The 19540-nt window shown below is 41.6% G+C and overlaps 1 protein-coding gene across 7 annotated transcripts in view; it reads left to right on the top strand.

Moving 5' to 3' along the window:
- Positions 1–19540, top strand: part of dym (dymeclin) — a 211870-nt gene that overhangs the window by 100937 nt on the left and 91393 nt on the right. The gene's annotated exons all lie outside the window — the stretch shown is intronic.

Raw genomic sequence — 19540 nt, 5'->3', positions numbered from 1 at the left:
GTGTTGTTTTTGTCGCACTGCTTTACTCTATTTTGGCCAGGTCGCAGTTAAATAAAGGTATTTTTATATTTATATATATTAGCATCCAATCCTTCGAGGGTGAAAAAACATATCTACCTGAGTCATAGGTATCTCCCAGCATCTGTCTGACTCACTAAGATTTTCCTCCAAAGCCTCTTAATCAGTATTCCTGGTTTTTGTCATCTTTTTAGGGTAGTTTTCTTGGCTTTTCACGTTCTTTTTAAAATCCCCAATAAGCCATTTTTATGCCAAAGCGATGAAAGAATCCGTTCAAAATACTATGATGCGTTCTGAGTGCGTCCTTTCTCAATTACTGTAGCAACTGTTTGCATTACGCTAAAGAGCTACTCCGTCCTACACAAGTCCCACCCAGGTCATCTGATATGACTGGAAAGCTTATCTTATTGGCTACACAACTGTCCATCTTTCATTTTAACCACTCCTCAGTTGAAAGATAAAAACAACACACTATTGGTGCTCAAAGATGTAGTCACTGGGTGGACGGACATTTGATGTTCTAGTTCAGCCATACATTATCGGAGAACATTGATACTAGGCTACTTTTGTTCGTAAGAACCTAACAATTCATTTGACACCATGTAGCTCTAGCTCAAACACAGACCACATGGAAGCTTACATTGTAAGATGTTTGTTGTTTAGTGAAAACAAAGTTTAAAATTGGACTCTTTGACTCTTGGCTGTGAATCGATAATGGTAAGTCACAGGCCAATCAAACAACATATTATCTGTGGAGTCTATGCTTTAATCACATATCAACATTGTTCAAGAAGCCAAGATCCCCAGCTTTCAGGAGACACCCTGTATTCATGGATGGGTGCTACCTTTTTCATTTTAGACGACATTGAATTAAACATTTATATCAAGGGGACCCTACAATTTAAGAGGTTAATTAAATGCCCTGATGACTTGATACACAACAACATATTCCAGATTGCCTCGGTAGCTCTAAGCACACAAACACACTCACTCAAACATTTACTCCACCCTGATTATGTAATCGAGTTGGTCATTAGACAGACATTAGTCATAGTTTGTGAAATATTCATCTTTCCATTTATATATGCAGTAGCCTAAGCATTGAGATCTCTGCACTGTAATCATCAGAATGTCGTCCAGCCTTTGAAATGCTGTCGCTCTATTCTTCATGATACCTCCATGTTAGACCACTAGACTGGCTGTCAGTCTGTGGTTGGCTCTGAATAAAGACATTATCACGTCTCGTGGGTACTCTCCAGCTGTGAAGCACTCAGTTAGTCAGTCAGTGATGGTAACACTAATGGTTCCAAGCTGTTGAAAGGAAGGAGGATTCACGCATGCACAGGATTCTCCTCTGCTCTCTGTGGTTAGGAGACTTAACTGTATGAAAGAATGAGACTGTGAAGGGCCAGACCAGTGAGTCACTGACCCAGCACACAGCCCATTTTACCAGATGGACCCTGGCTAGGACCACACACTTCCTGGCCATGCTCGCTCACTGTCACGGGACAGCTAACCAGAACGACCACACGAGCACTCCTCTTCCTCTCATCAATTCTTTCAGGATTATTTAACGCTGTTGCGTGACCACGGGGAAGTGGAAACAGAAATACTCTTTGCGTAGGTGGACACACACACACAATCCACCGTGTTATATGATGACTAAGAGAGTAGCCTGCTGACACTATTGTCCGTGTCTTCACTGTTTAGGGATGTAGTGGTGGGGAAGGTAATGTAGTACATTTATGATTTTGGCTGTTTAGGGATGTAGTGGTGGGGAAGGTAATGTAGTACATTTGTGATTTTGGCTGTTTAGGGATGTAGTTGTGGGGATGGTAATGTAGTACATTTATGATTTTGGCTGTTTAGGGATGTAGTGGTGGGGAAGGTAATGTAGTACATTTGTGATTTTGGCTGTTTAGGGATGTAGTGGTGGGGAAGGTAATTTAGTACATTTGTGATTTTGGCTGTTTAGGGATGTAGTGGTGGGGAAGGAAATATAGTACATTTATGATTTTGGCTGTTTAGGGATGTAGTGGTGGGGAAGGTAATGTAGTACATTTGTGATTTTGGCTGTTTAGGGATGTAGTGGTGGGGAAGGTAATTTAGTACATTTGTGATTTTGGCTGTTTAGGGATGTAGTGGTGGGGAAGGAAATATAGTACATTTATGATTTTGCTCTCAGGGGAATTTCCTCCTAGAATTTCCAAATGTCAGATTTGCACATTTTCTGTCAAGGATTTTTTGTTATTAATTGACACTTAAAAGAAAAATCACTTTTTAGGTCCATATATTCAGAGGCAGCAGAAGATGAAAGGGCTTTCCACTACGTTAGTGAACACTTCCGTCTTCATCCCTCTATTCCTTCCCAGATGGGCAGTGACATGAATGTGTGAATAGCTCGCAGATTAGATTTGACTGTGCGTCAGTTGGTAAGAGGAACGTGTGGCGCTTGTGAGGAAAGGAGGAACGCATGTTATTATCATTTTACACTGTCTTCATATCGGCATCTCAGGCGCTTTGCAATCAACCACCAAGCCTCCTTTCATCATCACGCTACACTGTAGTTTTCCCAAACAAATATTGTAACCTTATTGTGGGAATTCTAAGAGCATGTTAAGTCTGTCTATAACTCCAATCCATGGGCAAAGCATTGATTATAAATGAACAGTCAATGTCATAAAGGAGAAGCACCTATCTATACCAATGATTTTACTGCATGCTCAAGGCTAATGTCAATGTTAGCGCTACAGAGAATGATAGAAGGAGTGGATTTCCTGTCTGCTGAGCCTAGTTTAGTTGGGTCAATCACATACAGTTGAAGTCGGAAGTTTAAATACACTTAGGTTGGAGTCATTAAAACTCGTTTTTCAACCACTTCAGAAATGTCTTGTTAACAAACTATAGTTTTGGCAAGTCTGTTAGGACATCTATGTTGTGCATAACACAAGTAATTAGATTATTTCATTTATAATTCACTGTGTCACAGTAAACTTCTGACCCACTGGGAATGTGATGAAAGAAATAAAAGATTAAATAAATCATTCTCGATACTATTATTCTGACATTTCACATTCTTAAAGTAAAGTGATGATCTTAACTGACCTCAGACAGGGAATTTTTACTGGGATTAAATGTCAGGAATTGTGAAAAACTGAGTTTAAATGTATTTGGCTAAGAAGTATGTAGACTTCTGACTTCAACTGTATCTAACAATTTATTATAATATGCATTTGACTACCTCAGTCACTGTGGCTGTAAAATTACAAGTGAAAAACCCAAATCTGCTGCCTTTTCACCTCTTTTACTATGCCACCCTTTTTATTAACAACAGCTCTTCTCCAGAAAAACACTTATCAAACAAAAAACAGACAAAATATATATATATATTTTTCCATTTTTCCCTCCTCTCCTCTGTTGCCCTTGTCTTTCAGGTGTGACAGCCTCCACATGAGGAGATACTGTTCTTTGCAAGGATACTGTTCTGTACAATATGCATACTACCGTTCAAAGGTTTGGTGTCATTAGAAATGTCCTTGTTTTCCATGAAAACATACATGAAATGAGTTGCAAAATGAATAGGAAATATAGTCAAGACGTTGACAACGTTATAAATAATGATTTTTAATTGAAATAATAATTGTCCTTCAAACGTAGTTTTCGTCAAAGAATCTTCCGTTTGCAGCAATTACAGCCTTGCAGACCATTGGCATTCTAGTTGTCAATTTGTTGAGGTAATCTGAAGAGATTTCACCCCATGCTTCCTGAAGCACCTCCCACCAGTTGGATTGGCTTGATGGGCACTTCTTACGTACCATACGGGTCAAGCTGCTCCCACAACAGCTCAATAGGGCTGAGATCCGGTGACTGTGCTGTCCACTCCATTATAGACAGAATACCAGCTGACTGCTTCTTCCCTAAATAGTTCTTACATCGTTTGGTGCTGTGCTTTGGGTCATTGTCCTGTTGTAGGAGGAAATTGGCTCCAATTGAGCGCCGTCCACAGGGTATGGCATGGCCTTGCACGAATGTTCTTCTATGTGATCCGAACACCTCAAACTTAGATTCGTCTGTCCATAACACTTTTTTCCAATCTTCCTCTGTCCAGTGTCTGTGTTCTTTTGCCCATCTTAATATTTTATTTTTATTGGCTAGTCTGAGATATTGCTTTGTCTTTGCAACTCTGCCGAAAGGTCAGCATCCCAGATTGGCCTCTTCACTGTTGACTTTGAGACTGGTGTTTTGCAGGTACTCTTTAATGAAGCTGCCAGTTGAGGACTTGTGAGGCATCTGTTTCTCAAACTAGACAGTCTAATGTACTTGTCCTCTTGCTCAGTTGTGCACCGGGGCCTCCCAATCCACTTTCTATTCTGGTTAGTGCCAGTTTGCGCTGTTCTGTGAAGGGAGTAGTACACAGTGTTGTACGAGATCTTCAGTTTCTTGGCAATTTCTCGCATGGAATAGCCTTCATTTCTCCGAACAAGAATAGACTGAGGAGTTTCAGAAGAAAGGTCTTTGTTTCTGGCCATTTTGAGCCTGTAATCGAACCCACAAATGCTGTTTTTCCAGATACTCAACTAGTCTAAAGGCCAGTTTTATTGCTTCAGTTTTCAACTGTGCTAACAAAATTGCAAAAGGGTTTTCTATTGATCAATTAGCCTTTTAAAATAATAAACATGGATTAGCTAACACAACGTGCCATTGGAACACAGGAGTGATTGAGTGGTTGCTGATAATGGACCTATGTACACCTATGTAGATATTACATTAAAAATCATCTGTTTCCATCTACAGTAGTCATTTACAGCATTAACAATGTCTACACTGCATTTCTGATCAATTTGATGTTATTTTAATGGATAAAAAAATAGCTTTTCTTTCATAAACATGGACATTTCTAAGTGACCCCAAACTTTTGAAACGTAATGTCTTTCTCTCGCTCCAGGTGCAGTAGCCTCAAACACTGGCTGGTCACTTCGGGCGGGAGGAGCTTTTGCACTTGCTTATTCATTCTCTATGCTTCCAGGTTAAGCTACAGTTTTATGCTTCCAGGTTAAACCGGACTCTAGTCCTATGGTTCCAGGTTAAACCAGACTCTAGTCCTATGGTTCCAGGTTAAACCAGACTCTAGTCCTATGCTTCCAGGTTAAACCGGACTCTAGTCCTATGCTTCCAGGTTGAACCAGACTCTAGTCCTAATGCTGGGATAAGGCCTGCATAGGGGACTGGACTCCCAGGTCGGGTGGCAGAGCTCTAACGCTGGGATAAGGCCTGCATAGGGGACTGGACTCCCAGGTCGGGTGGCAGAGCTCTAACGCTGGGATAAGGCCTGCATAGGGGACTGGACTCCCAGGTCGGGTGGCAGAGCTCTAACGCTGGGATAAGGCCTGCATAGGGGACTGGAGTCCCAGGTCGGGTGGCAGAGCTCTAACGCTGGGATAAGGCCTGCATAGGGGACTGGACTCCCAGGTCGGGTGGCAGAGCTCTAACGCTGGGATAAGGCCTGCATAGGGGACTGGACTCCCAGGTCGGGTGGCAGAGCTCTAACGCTGGGATAAGGCCTGCATAGGGGACTGGAGTCCCAGGTCGGGTGGCAGAGCTCTAACGCTGGGATAAGGCCTGCATAGGGGACTGGAGTCCTGGGTTGCATCCAAAGTGGCACCCTTTCCCTAATGCAATACTTTCTACAAAGCATATGTTATATCATGCAAAGCCATGATGTACCGATTCCATGGCACATGGTTTGAGTTTATACACAAAACAACACCGGATTCAAAACTTCAATTTTTTTTAATTTAAATTATTACACGAAATTCTTGCAACCAGTAGAATGTTGTATATACAATCTTCCCAGCTCTGCAGATTTTTCTGCGAGGAGGCAGTCATTAGATCAGTTATTTTGGTATTGTCCATATGTATCTCGTTTTTGGTCACAGGTCCAGGAATGGCTGAAGAATTGCAACGTTTACCTAGAACTACCGCTGCAGATGGCAATACTGGGTGATTTTAAAAGTCATAGTCAATCAATCAATAATATAATTATTATTTTAGCAAAAATGTTTATCTTTAATTTACAATCTGTAGAAGCTATGAGAATAGAAAGGTTCAGTACTTTTGTGAAGCATCACAGCACAGTTGAAAAATAGAAATCCAAAATGGATGGTGTTAAGAGAGAGATGAATGGAGCTGAAGGGTGGGACTAATAACAAGATAACCAATGTAAAACATACAGGGTCTGTAAAATGTATATAAGTTCAGAAATGTTGTGAAATGTCAACTGTATGTGTATATGGGATTGTATGGGTATGTGTATATATGTGTGTGTATGTGTGGATATATACAGTTAAAGTCGGAAATATATTTAAATTTATATTTAAATTTATTTATATTTCACAATTCCTGACATTTAATCCTAGTAAAAATTCCCTGTCTTAGGTCAGTTAGGATCACCACTTTATTTTAAGAATATGAAATGTCAGAATAATAGTAGAGAGAATAATTTATTTCAGCTTTTATTTCATTCATCACATTCCCAGTGGGTCAGAAGATAACATACACTCAATTAGTATTTGGTAGCATTGCCTTTACATTTTTTAACTTGGGTTAAATGTTTCGGGTAGCTTCCACAAGCTTCACACAATAAGTTGCGTGAATTCTGGCCCATTTTAACTGACAGAGCTGGTGTAACTGAGTCAGGTTTGTAGGCCTCCTTGCTCACACATGCTTTTTCAGTTCTGCCCACACCTTTTCCATAGGATTGAGGTCAGGGCTTTGTGATGGCCACTCCAATACCTTGACTTGACCTTAAGCCATTTTGCCACAACTTTGGAAGTATGCTTGGGGTCATTGTCCATTTGGAAGACCCATTTGCGACCAAGCTTTAACTTCCTGACTGATGTCTTGAGATATTGCTTCAATATATCCACAACATTTCCCTTCCTCATGATGCCATCTATGTTGTGAAGTGCACCAGTCCCTCCTGCAGCAAAGCACCCCCACAACATGCGGCTGCCACCCTCGTGCTCACGGTTGGGATGGTGTTCTTCGGCTTGCCAAGCCACCCCCTTTTTCCTCCAAACATAACGATGGACATTATGGCCAAACAGTTCTATTTTTGTTTCATCAGACCAGAGGACACTTCACCAAAAAGTACAATCTTTGTCCCCATGTGCAGTTGCAAACCTTAGTCTGGCTTTTTTATGGCGGTTTTGGAGCATTGGCTTCTTCATTTCAGGTAGTGTGATATAGGACTCGTTTTACTGTGGATATAGATACCTTTGTACCTGTTTTTTGTCCAGCATCTTCACTGGGTCCTTTGCTGGTGTACTGGGATTCATTTGCACTTTTTGCACCAAAGTACGTTCATCTCTAGGAGACAGAACGCGTCTCCTTCCTGAGCGGTATAAAGGCTGCGTGGTCCCATGGTGTTTATACTTGCGTACTATTGTTTGTACAGATGAGCGTGGTACCTTCAGGTGTTTGGAAATTTCTCCCATGGATGTTCCAGACTTGTGGAGGTCAAATTTTTTTTTCCTGAGGTCCAGGCTCATTTCTTTTGATTTTCCCATAATTCCAAGCAAAGAGACACTGAGTTTGAAGATAGACCTTGAAATACATCCACAGGTACACCTCCAATTGACTCAAATTATGTCAATTAACCTAGCAGAAGCTTCTAAAGCCATGACATTTTCTGGAACTTTCCAAGCTGTTTAAAGGCACAGTCAACTTAGTGTATGTAAACTTCTGACCAACTGGAATTGTGATATAGTGAATTATAGGTTAAATAATCTGTCTGTAAACAATTGTTGGAAAAATGACTTGTCATGCACAAGAAGATGTCCTAACCGACTTGCCTAAACTATAGTTTGTTAACAAGAAATTTGTGGAGTGGTTGAAAAACTAGTTTTCATGACTCCAACCTAACTGTATATTTACACCCAAAATATATGGGGCATTGGAAATGATGCAGACAATTACATTGTTGGAAGCAACAATCTATCCGAAATATTAAAGCCATGTCTGTCAGAGCTATAGAGTGGGCCGAAGGGTTGCAGTCAGTCAATATGGCAGAGGGTCTTTGTGCTAGTGGGGATCACCAGGTGTGCCTCTCACTCAGTCTCAGTAATAGCATGTCTACAAAAGACCCCATAGAGTCCAAGTTACCCTACAGACAGACCAGGACCCAGGCCTCTTTGCCAGCACTGGTAATCATATCTCAATACACCTTTCAGTAGCTCAATCATACCGCATAAAGCCAATGATATAAACGGCCTTGGTGACCTGCACTGGATGAATGGTGCTGACATGTGGCACAGGTGTACGTCTGCTGAGTCCTGCATTAATCTGGCTGGTTTCTTTGTGCAACAGTTTGGGAGATTCTGTCTCATTTGGTCTTGTTGTATGGCTTATTTTGTGTCGGAGTCTGCTTATGAATGTGTGGGTGGGGGTGTGCGTACGTGCACCTGTACGTGTGTTTGACTGTGTGTGTGTTTGCCCGTACGTGTGTGTGACTGTGTGTTTGCCCGTACGTGTGTGTGTGTGTGTGTTTGCCCGTACGTGTGTGTGTGTGTGTGTGTGTTTGCCCGTACGTGTGTGTGTGTGTGTGTTTGTCCGTACGTGCGTGTGTGTGTGTGTGTGTTTGTCCGTACGTGTGTGTGTGTGTTTGTCCGTACATGTGTGTGACTGTGTGTGTGTTTGCCCGTGTGTGTGTGTGTGTGCGTGCGTGCGCTTGCACGTCCATTTCACAGTAGGTCAACCTGACACAGCTTCCAGGCACTGTGTCTAGACTAAACATGACCAATGGAAAAGGCTGCCATGCCAATGATGCCAAAACAATAGCCTATGGCAGCTAGCGCCCGGCCCGGCTCTGTCCTGTCGGTCAATTAGTAACAAAATGTGCCCCTCCGTCCCATCACTTTTATAAAGAGACACACAGAGAGCACATAACAAAGGATGTCCCCCCCCCCCCCCCCCCCCTCATTGTATTGGGTTTCAAAGAGCACAGAGCATCAGAGCGTGCTCAGACCTCAGTCATAGTACCCACCCAGGGTATGTCTATGTTTTGAAACACGCGTGCCACCATGTTGTTGAAGGCTGAATGAAAATTCCCAGACATCCAACCCAAGCAGAAACAGTGTATCCATATGGTAAAGGAATACAGTTGAATTAGCAGGTAGGCTGGATCTGGCACATTTACAGAAATGTTGGTCATCAATGTGCATGGTCCCTGTCGACTAACGTTAAAGACTCCATTTTGTTGGATTTGATTTGAACCACGGTGGGTCCTAAGAGGATTAGTCAGGTCAGCTGCCGCTTGATAACAGGAAGGAATTCCAATCGACTCCACCTCTGTTCCAGACTGTTCTCACCAGGCAGGCTTAATGAGTTAGTGTTGAGGAGAGGGAACGTTCATGGAACACGATAATCAGCTGCAGCTTTTGTCTTGTTAGTTGCTGCACACTACAGTACATTTTATGAACCTATTTGACTATTTTCTTCATATATTTAACCAACTGTCACCCATTTCACCATCTTCTAACCTCACTCAAATTCCAGCAACAAAATTCCTTACACCATTTTAAAGTAATATTGTGTGTGCGTGTGCGCAGTGTAGAACTCATTGAATGTTGAGGGGTGTATAGCTGTGTGTGTGTGTGTGTTCCTCCTGAACCGTGCTCCTGCCTGTGTTGTTAAGCTGTGTTCCCACATGGCGGTTTACTCCTCTCTGTGTGTTATTAGAGCTACAGAAACCATCTGCTGTTCCTGGGGGAGGGGGGGGGAGTAGTGCTCTACTTTTGACCAGGGCCCATAGGGGAGGAGAGGGGGGGAGTAGTGCTCTACTTTTGACCAGGGCCCATAGGGAGGGTAGTGCTCTACTTTTGACCAGGGCCCATAGTGAGGTTAGTGCTCTACTTTTGACCAGGGCCCATAGGGAGGGGTGGGGGGGGTTGCTCTACTTTTGACCAGGGCCCATAGGGGAGGGGAGGGGGGGGAGTAGTGCTCTACTTTTGACCAGGGCCCATAGCGAGGTTAGTGCTCTACTTTTGACCAGGGCCCATAGGGGGGGCTCGGGGGGTGCTCTACTTTTGACCAGGGCCCATAGGGGAGGGGGGGGAGTAGTGCTCTGCTTTTGACCAGGGCCCATGGGGGGGTAGTGCTCTACTTTTGACCAGGGCCCATAGGGGGGGGGGGAGTGCTCTACTTTTGACCAGGGCCCATAGGGGGGAGTAGTGCTCTACTTTTGACCAGGGCCCATAGGGGGAACTAGTGCACTGTATTGGAAATAAGGTGCCATTTGGGACACTGTATTTGTCATGGGTATGGGGCATACGGTGGACAGCATGAGGAGCCTGGGCTGAATTGGTGTGATGATTTCTGTTCTGTGGTCCAGGCTGAGTACTGTCTGTTGAGGTACAGTTCAAAGACAGCGGTTACAGGAATGTAGCCATCAAACATTGTTGTTTGATTAAATGGTGGCTGGGCACCGATAGTGTACCAGTTGAAACTGGCTGTATGTAAATAACATTACAGTAATGATTGTTGCTAGACTGGTTTTCTGCTTAGAAATGACTCTAAGGTTGCACATTTTCGGGAATATGCAGAGGTGGAAACTTTCCATGGGAATTAACGGGAATATATGGAAATTAACAGGAATATATGGGAATTAACATGAATACCATTTAAATGTAACAGTTTTTGGAGTTGGATATATTTACCATATCATATGGAGGAGACCTTCACTTGAACTTTGTTGAACTCTGTATGCAGCAAATGAGGAGATAAAGCATGTCTGGTTGGAGGGGTGTATGCTGGGTGAAGAACATTCAGAAATCTCTTCCAATACACATTGCCTGTGAGCATCAGAGGTGAACCAGTTGCATACACAGCTCGAGCAAGACATTCATCAGCGTTTCTCTGACTACGTTGCTCCATTGAGTCAAACAAACTTCTCATTCCAGGAGGACCGTGAGCTGTTGCTATCGATAAGGTGTCTGATTCATCATTTTCACCTCGAATCGAAGTAATGACACTTTTGTCAGAGGTTGCTTGTTGTGAGCGCTGAGGGAACTTAATGCACTTGGCCAGATGATTCTGCATCTTCGTTGCATTCTTCACATATGATTTGGCACAGCATTTGCAAATGTCCACATCTTTTCCTTCTACATTAGCTGCAGTGAAATGTCTCCACACATCAGATAGTGCCCGTGGCATTTCCCTGTAAAGATTATATATTTTTTTTTAAAACAACAAATACAATTCCATTTACAGATAAATAGTTAAGCAGTTAGATTAAACAACTCCTTTGTAAAATAAATGTTTTAAAATGAAACCTGTATGAAACAGGTGAATTAAAACCCACATGGTAGCAAAAACTAACTAGCAGAAATTGTTAACAAGTTAGAAATGATTTAAACACACTTTGCTGTAGTCTACTATTTACTAGTTAACAAAATATAATGTATGTCATATAAAATATATTCACCCCACCCAGCATTGTAATCAAAACATACCAGAAAGCATGTTGTCTTTGGCTCAGACAGTGTAGTAGTGTGGGCTCAATAGCATCTCATTAGTGTGCAAGATCTTGAGAATGCACTGTGCATGTGATGGAAGAATACACTGTGCGTGTGATGGAAGAATGCACTGTGCATGTGATGGAAGAATGCACTGTGCATGTGATGGAAGAATGCACTGTGCATGTGATGGAAGAATGCACTGTGCATGTGATGGAAGAATACACTGTGCATGTGATGGAAGAATGCACTGTGCATGTGATGGAAGAATGCACTGTGCATGTGATGGAAGAATGCACTGTGCATGTGATGGAAGAATGCACTGTGCATGTGATGGAAGAATGCACTGTGCATGTGATGGAAGAATGCACTGTGCATGTGATGGAAGAATGCACTGTGCATGTGATGGAAGAATGCACTGTGCATGTGATGGAAGAATGCACTGTGCATGTGATGGAAGAATGCACTGTGCATGTGATGGAAGAATGCACTGTGCATGTGATGGAAGAATGCACTGTGCATGTGATGGAAGAATGCACTGCATGTGATGGAAGAATGCACTGTGCATGTGATGGAAGAATACACTGTGCATGTGATGGAAGAATGCACTGTGCATGTGATGGAAGAATGCACTGTGCATGTGATGGAAGAATGCACTGTGCATGTGATAGAAGAATGCACTGTGCATGTGATGGAAGAATACACTGTGCATGTGATGGAAGAATGCACTGTGCATGTGATGGAAGAATGCACTGTGCATGTGATGGAAGAATACACTGTGCATGTGATAGAAGAATGCACTGTGCATGTGATGGAATAATACACTGTGCATGTGATGGAAGAATGCACTGTGCATGTGATAGAAGAATGCACTGTGCATGTGATGGAACAATGCACTGTGCATGTGATGGAAGAATGCACTGTGCATGTGATGGAAGAATGCACTGTGCATGTGATGGAAGAATGCCTGTGCATGTGATGGAAGAATGCACTGTGCATGTGATGGAAGAATACACTGTGCATGTGATGGAAGAATGCCTGTGCATGTGATGGAAGAATGCCTGTGCATGTGATGGAAGAATGCACTGTGCATGTGATGGAAGAATGCACTGTGCATGTGATGGAAGAATGCACTGTGCATGTGATGGAAGAATGCACTGTGCATGTGATGGAAGAATGCACTGTGCATGTGATGGAAGAATGCACTGTGCATGTGATGGAAGAATGCACTGTGCATGTGATGGAAGAATGCACTGTGCATGTGATGGAAGAATACACTGTGCATGTGATGGAAGAATGCCTGTGCATGTGATGGAAGAATGCACTGTGCATGTGATGGAAGAATACACTGTGCATGTGATGGAAGAATACACTGTGCATGTGATGGAAGAATGCCTGTGCATGTGATGGAAGAATGCACTGTGCATGTGATGGAAGAATGCCTGTGCATGTGATGGAAGAATGCCTGTGCATGTGATGGAAGAATGCACTGTGCATGTGATGGAAGAATGCACTGTGCATGTGATGGAAGAATACACTGTGCATGTGATGGAAGAATGCCTGTGCATGTGATGGAAGAATGCCTGTGCATGTGATGGAAGAATACACTGTGCATGTGATGGAAGAATGCACTGTGCATGTGATGGAAGAATGCACTGTGCATGTGATGGAAGAATGGGCTGCAATTCCATTGAATTGGGGATAGTTTAACCAAAATATGCCACAAGACCTAGACTTGCCTTATGTGTATCCCACAAAAACAGGTTCACTGTTATAAGCAAACTTTTTTTTATGAATTTAAGCAATTTTAAGCAATAAATGACCGTAGCTGGACTGATTTTCTTGTAAATGACACCGTAATGATCGCTAGCTAGTAGGGCCGGGACGGGACGATACCAGTATCACAATATTTGTTCTATGGCAAACATGGTCCTTTAAAACCTGCTGTATGTAAAATAGTGTGGTACAGCTTGGAAAATAAATACATGTGACTCTGGATGACAACATTATGGATGTTTGTTTCCAACATTAGGGCTGTTTTCCTAAATAAGATCAAATCAAATCAAATGTATTTATATAGCCCTTCGTACATCAGCGGATATCTCAAAGTGCTGTACAGAAACGCAGCCTAAAACCCCAAACAGCAAGCAATGCAGGTGTAGAAGCACGGTGGCTAGGAAAAACTCCCTAAATAAGTTAAATCCACTTTGTGTTTTTTTTCCCTTGCCATGATACTGGTATCATCCTGACCTACTAGCTACCTGTTAGAACATATTACAATACATAACCCTATCATCTGTGGTGTTAGCAAGCTAGCTATATTAGCTACTATGCTCACTAGTTGGCTAGATAAACATGGTGCTAAGATATCAGGTGGGAGCCTAGTAGCCAATGTAGCTGGCTAACGTGATCTATTTACTGCTGTGCTGATCTGACCAACCGCAAACATACTCATCAATTAGATGATCGTTGGAATCGAGAACAAATTAATTGTTTTAAAATACCTACATAAAGGTTGGCAATAGGTTTAGCGACCGAACACTCTTCCTTCATGTTTATGGACCAAGAAAGATGTAGATCGGTGCGTGTATGAGCGTTCTCACTTCTCGAGCTAGGGGCATGTTTTGAGTCATTCACACAAGAACGTTCATCGTCGTTTCATATGTTTTCCTTCCCTCGCACTCCTTGTTGGATATGATGCACATTTATGTCTTGGTAGAGAGTGTCATCGCCATAGCTAGTTATCGTAGTAGCAGTAAACCGCAGCAAGTGATATGAGCAATGGAGAGAGATGTGAGGAAATCTGAAAGGGAGCGGAGTTGAGGCCTATTGTAGCAGTCGATCAAGTTACAACCCGCTCATTTCTAGACAGATAGACGAAAAGCAAGTTGATTTGAATTTCATCCTGGCAGTTGAGTTGATTTAGTAATGCGTCCTGACAGTTGAGTTGATTTAGTAATGCATCCTGACAGTTGAGTTGATTTAGTAATGCGTCCTGACAGTTGAGTTGATTTAGTAATGCGTCCTGACAGTTGAGTTGATTTAGTAATGTGTCCTGACAGTTGAGTTGATTTAGTAATGCATCCTGACAGTTGAGTTGATTTAGTAATGCATCCTGACAGTTGAGTTGATTTAGTAATGCATCCTGACAGTTGAGTTGATTTAGTAATGCATCCTGACAGTTGAGTTGATTTAGTAATGCATCCTGACAGTTGAGTTGATTTAGTAATGCATCCTGACAGTTGAGTTGATTTAGTAATGCGTCCTGACAGTTGAGTTGATTTAGTAATGCGTCCTGACAGTTGAGTTGTTTTAGTAATGCATCCTGACAGTTGAGTTGATTTAGTAATGCGTCCTGACAGTTGAGTTGATTTAGTAATGCGTCCTGACAGTTGAGTTGTTTTAGTAATGCATCCTGACAGTTGAGTTGATTTAGTAATGCGTCCTGACAGTTGAGTTGATTTAGTAATGCGTCCTGACAGTTGAGTTGATTTAGTAATGCATCCTGACAGTTGAGTTGATTTAGTAATGCGTCCTGACAGTTGAGTTGATTTAGTAATGCGTCCTGACAGTTGAGTTGATTTAGTAATGCGTCCTGACAGTTGAGTTGATTTAGTAATGTGTCCTGACAGTTGAGTTGATTTAGTAATGCGTCCTGACAGTTGAGTTGATTTAGTAATGCATCCTGACAGTTGAGTTGATTTAGTAATGTGTCCTGACAGTTGAGTTGATTTAGTAATGCGTCCTGACAGTTGAGTTGATTTAGTAATGCGTCCGGACAGTTGAGTTGATTTAGTAATGCGTCCTGACAGTTGAGTTGATTTAGTAATGCGTCCTGACAGTTGAGTTGATTTAGTAATGCGTCCTGACAGTTGAGTTGATTTAGTAATGCGTCCTGACAGTTGAGTTGATTTAGTAATGCGTCCTGACAGTTGAGTTGATTTAGTAATGCGTCCTGACAGTTGAGTTGATTTAGTAATGCGTCCTGACAGTTGAGTTGATTTAGTAATGTGTCCTGACAGTTGAGTTGATTTAGTAATGCGTCCTGACAGTTAAAAATGTATATTTTCCTGATCACGGAAAATGACTAAACAATACTACACATCATGACGTTGTACCCATTTGAATGGATAGATGTTATTTTATATTCTCAAACTAACATCAGTGCCTATGTGATGTCCTTCCGTACAGGTCTGACATCCTGGACTGATGCCTCTATGCAAATGTTGTTGATCAGTAGGCTAATATAAAGTCCCAAATGGAAGACAAGCACCATGGACTCCACTGATCAGCCAAAACAAGCTCAATAACTCAATGCACACACTCCTGTTTAATATGCATTCACCTGTATTGTAAGTAGGCCTACGCTGTCTTCATTTACCCAGGTTAAGAGATTGACCATTCAAATACAATTATTACTATAATGTTATGTAGTTAGATTGGTGAAAAACGTTTGAAAATGTATGCATTAATGCATACATGGATGTCTCTGGGAAATGTCATCAACATTTTCTAATTGAATGATATGATATGAATGTCGGCCGTCGCCTCCTTGACCCCCAAAAATCAGTATTGGCATCTGCACTATGAAAATATGTGTTGGTCATTCTCTAATTAAAAGTGTCAGCGCTAGTAATGTATGTATCAATATTTATGTTTACAAATGAGCTGTGACACAGCCAATGAATATATAGCACCACTTTAGATTTCACCCCTGTCTCATAATCGAATGGTTCAGGCCTTTTGGGACATGTTGACACTCGGATTGAACATGTGGAAAAATCAGGAATAGGCCTACCTTGTTGGTCAGCGTGCTACGAGGCTACTGATATTGCCTTGGGATGTTCGGCATACGAAATGACTTTTTTAGTTCAATGACTGTCACCACAGTTACATGCAGTTCCACCCTGAAGAAGACGATGCATGAGGTATTTTCTGAAGGTAGAAAGAAAGTCATTTCTACAATTCGTAATGTTTGAATTGATTTCTGACAGATCCAGCAGACCGATGCCCTCCTGTTTTAGACCGATGTGAGTCGTTACGTTCCTTCTGAATAGGGCGCTGCTTTTGACCCGAGCCCTATGGGGTGTCATTTGAGACTCGGGATGATGTCACTGTTCCTAGAAGCTCCGGACATAACATTCTATCCCATCAACCAGATAGATCATAGGGATGTGTACAATATAGGACATTTAACACAGGATATGATTGAACCTTTATTCACATGCTGCTGTCATTGAAGCCTTCTAATGGGTATTGGTTTGGGGGATGAAGGCCGGTCTGTGTCTGATAGAAGTCCCCTTAGACAGCAGCTCAAATCAAGCCTGTCGCCTACATACTTACTTTATTCTAGTCTACCCGTAAATCAAAGGTTGTGTGATGGACGGACAACTTTGGTTCCAAATAAATAATACATTTGTTGGTTTTGGAGAAAACTGAAAGCTTGGCATGTATAGTCAGTCTGAGAGCTTGGTTTAGCTGCATGTATAGTCAGTCTGAGAGCTTGGTTTAGCTGCAGGGATAGTCAGTCTGAGAGCTTGGTTTAGCTGCATGTATAGTCAGTCTGAGAGCTTGGTTTAGCTGCAGGTATAGTCAGTCTGAGAGCTTGGTTTAGCTGCATGGTTTAGCAGTCAGTCTTTGTAGTGTCAGACAGCAACCCACATTGTCAGCAACTCTAAAAAGTGTTATTGGACAGTTGGTTTCAGGAACACTTAAGAGTAAGAAAACAGATCAGATTTTCACTTGTCTGTTTCGACCTTGCCGTGCCAATCTGCACACTTCTGAGTGCCAGCAGTCTGTCCTCTGTCCTTTTACGTAGGCTAATCCATCAGGGTCCTCTACATATTTCACACCACACTTTATTGGATTCTATGATGTTCTATTCGATTTAGCTTCGCTTGTATGGTGAGGCTCATTTGTCTGCTGTTTATTCCCCCTGGTTGTTGTGTTTGTGTTATAATGTCTTAGGAATGACACACACCCATTTGTTTGGAATGATTTTGTTGAGACCGCTAATGGGTAGAAACTAAGATAGTGGTGTTTGTATAGAACCATGTAAAGAATGAGTTATCTACAGAATCTATGTACACATGAAGAATCCATCAATGTACGTAACTGGAGATTGTTTCTGCGTCCCATATGCACCCTATCCCTAAGAAAAGTAGTGCACTCTATAGGGAATAGGGTGCCCTGGAGAAATTGCAGTATTTCCTCTGTGCACATTTGTAATGTGTTGTTTTGTGAAGAAGACCCTGTATGTGTAAATCGGACATCAATCAGGCATCAGACACAACGCTAGTGTCTGTGTTACATCTCTTCTGTGATGCTCTCTGTCTTTCTCAGGCTGAAATGTGTCTGTGTGTTAGATCTGTTCATAACATTGGCCAATATACACTGTGTACAAAACATTAGGAGCACCTGCTCCTTCCATGACAAAAAAAAAAAAATAATAAAAAAAAAAAATATATATATATATATATATATATATATATATTTCACCTTTATTTAACCGGATAGGCAAGTTGAGAACAAGTTCTCATTTACAATTGCGACCTGGCCAAGATAAAGCAAAGCAGTTCGACACATACAACAACAGAGTTACACATAGGACTGACCAGGTGAATCCATGATCCCTTATTGATGTCACTTGTTAAATCCACTTCAATCAGTGTAGATGAAGGGTAGGAGACGGGTTGAAGAAGGAGTTTTAAGCATTGAGACAATTGTGACATGGATTATGTATGTGTGCCATTCAGAGTGTGAAAAGGCAAGACAAAAGATTTAAGTGTTTTGAGTGTGTCAAGAACTGCAATGCTGCTGGATTTTTCACACTCAATAATTTCCCGTTTGTATCAAGAACGCTCCACCACCCAATGAACATCCAGCCAACTTGACACAACTGTGTGAAGCATCCCGAAAGTATTCAGAACCCTGGACTTTTTTCCCTCATCAATCTGCACCCAATACCCATAATGACAAAGCAAAAAAAATAATTTAAAAAAAGTGTTTTTAAAAAATGTGCACAAAAAAACAATATAAAAACAATTCAATGATCACATTTACATAAGTATTCAGACCCTTTAGCCAGTACTTTGTTGGAGCACCTTTGGCAGCTCTGTCAGAGTTACGATCGTGGTCTTTGTCACTTCCCTGACCAAGGTCCTTCTCCCTCGATTGCTCAGTTTCGCCGGGTGGTCAATTAATTGAATTTACAACAGGTGGACTCCAATCAAGTTGTAGAAACAACTCAAGGATGATCAATGGAAACAAGATGCACCTGAGCTCAATTTAGAGTCTCATAGCAAAGAGTCTAAATACTTATGTAAATAAGGTATTTCTGTTTTTAACTTTTAATACATTTCCCAAAAATTCTTTTAAAAAAAACTGTTTTTGCTTTGTCATTATGGGGTATTGTGTGTAGATTGATGAGGGGCAAAAAATAATTATAATTGAATAAGGCTGTAAAATAACAAAATGTGGAATGAATACTTCCCGAATGCACTGTAGGCCAGCATCCCTGTGGAACACTTTCGACTCCTTGTAGAGTGCGTGGCCTAACAAATTGAGGCTGTTCTGAGTGCAAACGGGGGTGCAACTCCGTGTTAAACAGGTGTTCTTAATGTTAAGTACTCAGTGGAAGTATTTGTTTAATAAACGTAGGTCCAGATCAGGGTTCTCCAACTGCTGGCCCTCCAGTGATTTTATTTAGCATCATTCTTTGACTGACAAAGAAAATCAGCTCCAAGTGATTTTAATTTAGGAAATCTGTTCCAAAGTATTCCCACACACAATAGAGAGATATATGTGATCTTATACAAATGTAAGCAAGGTTTGAAATTGCTATGTTTAAGTCAAATATTATATTTGTTTTGGGGTTCTTGCAGTCAATTTGAAGTTATTTGTCATTATGTCCTGGCCTGCTGACCATCTGCTGAAAAAAAAAATGAATCTAGTTGATGATCCCTGGTCTGGATTATGTGGACTGAAGAGTATGACAAATATAATGCCCT

This window comes from Oncorhynchus mykiss, chromosome 12 (assembly GCF_013265735.2).
Source record: "Oncorhynchus mykiss isolate Arlee chromosome 12, USDA_OmykA_1.1, whole genome shotgun sequence".
Classification (NCBI taxonomy): domain Eukaryota; kingdom Metazoa; phylum Chordata; class Actinopteri; order Salmoniformes; family Salmonidae; genus Oncorhynchus; species Oncorhynchus mykiss.
This window is presented reverse-complemented; position numbering and strand designations above follow the sequence as displayed.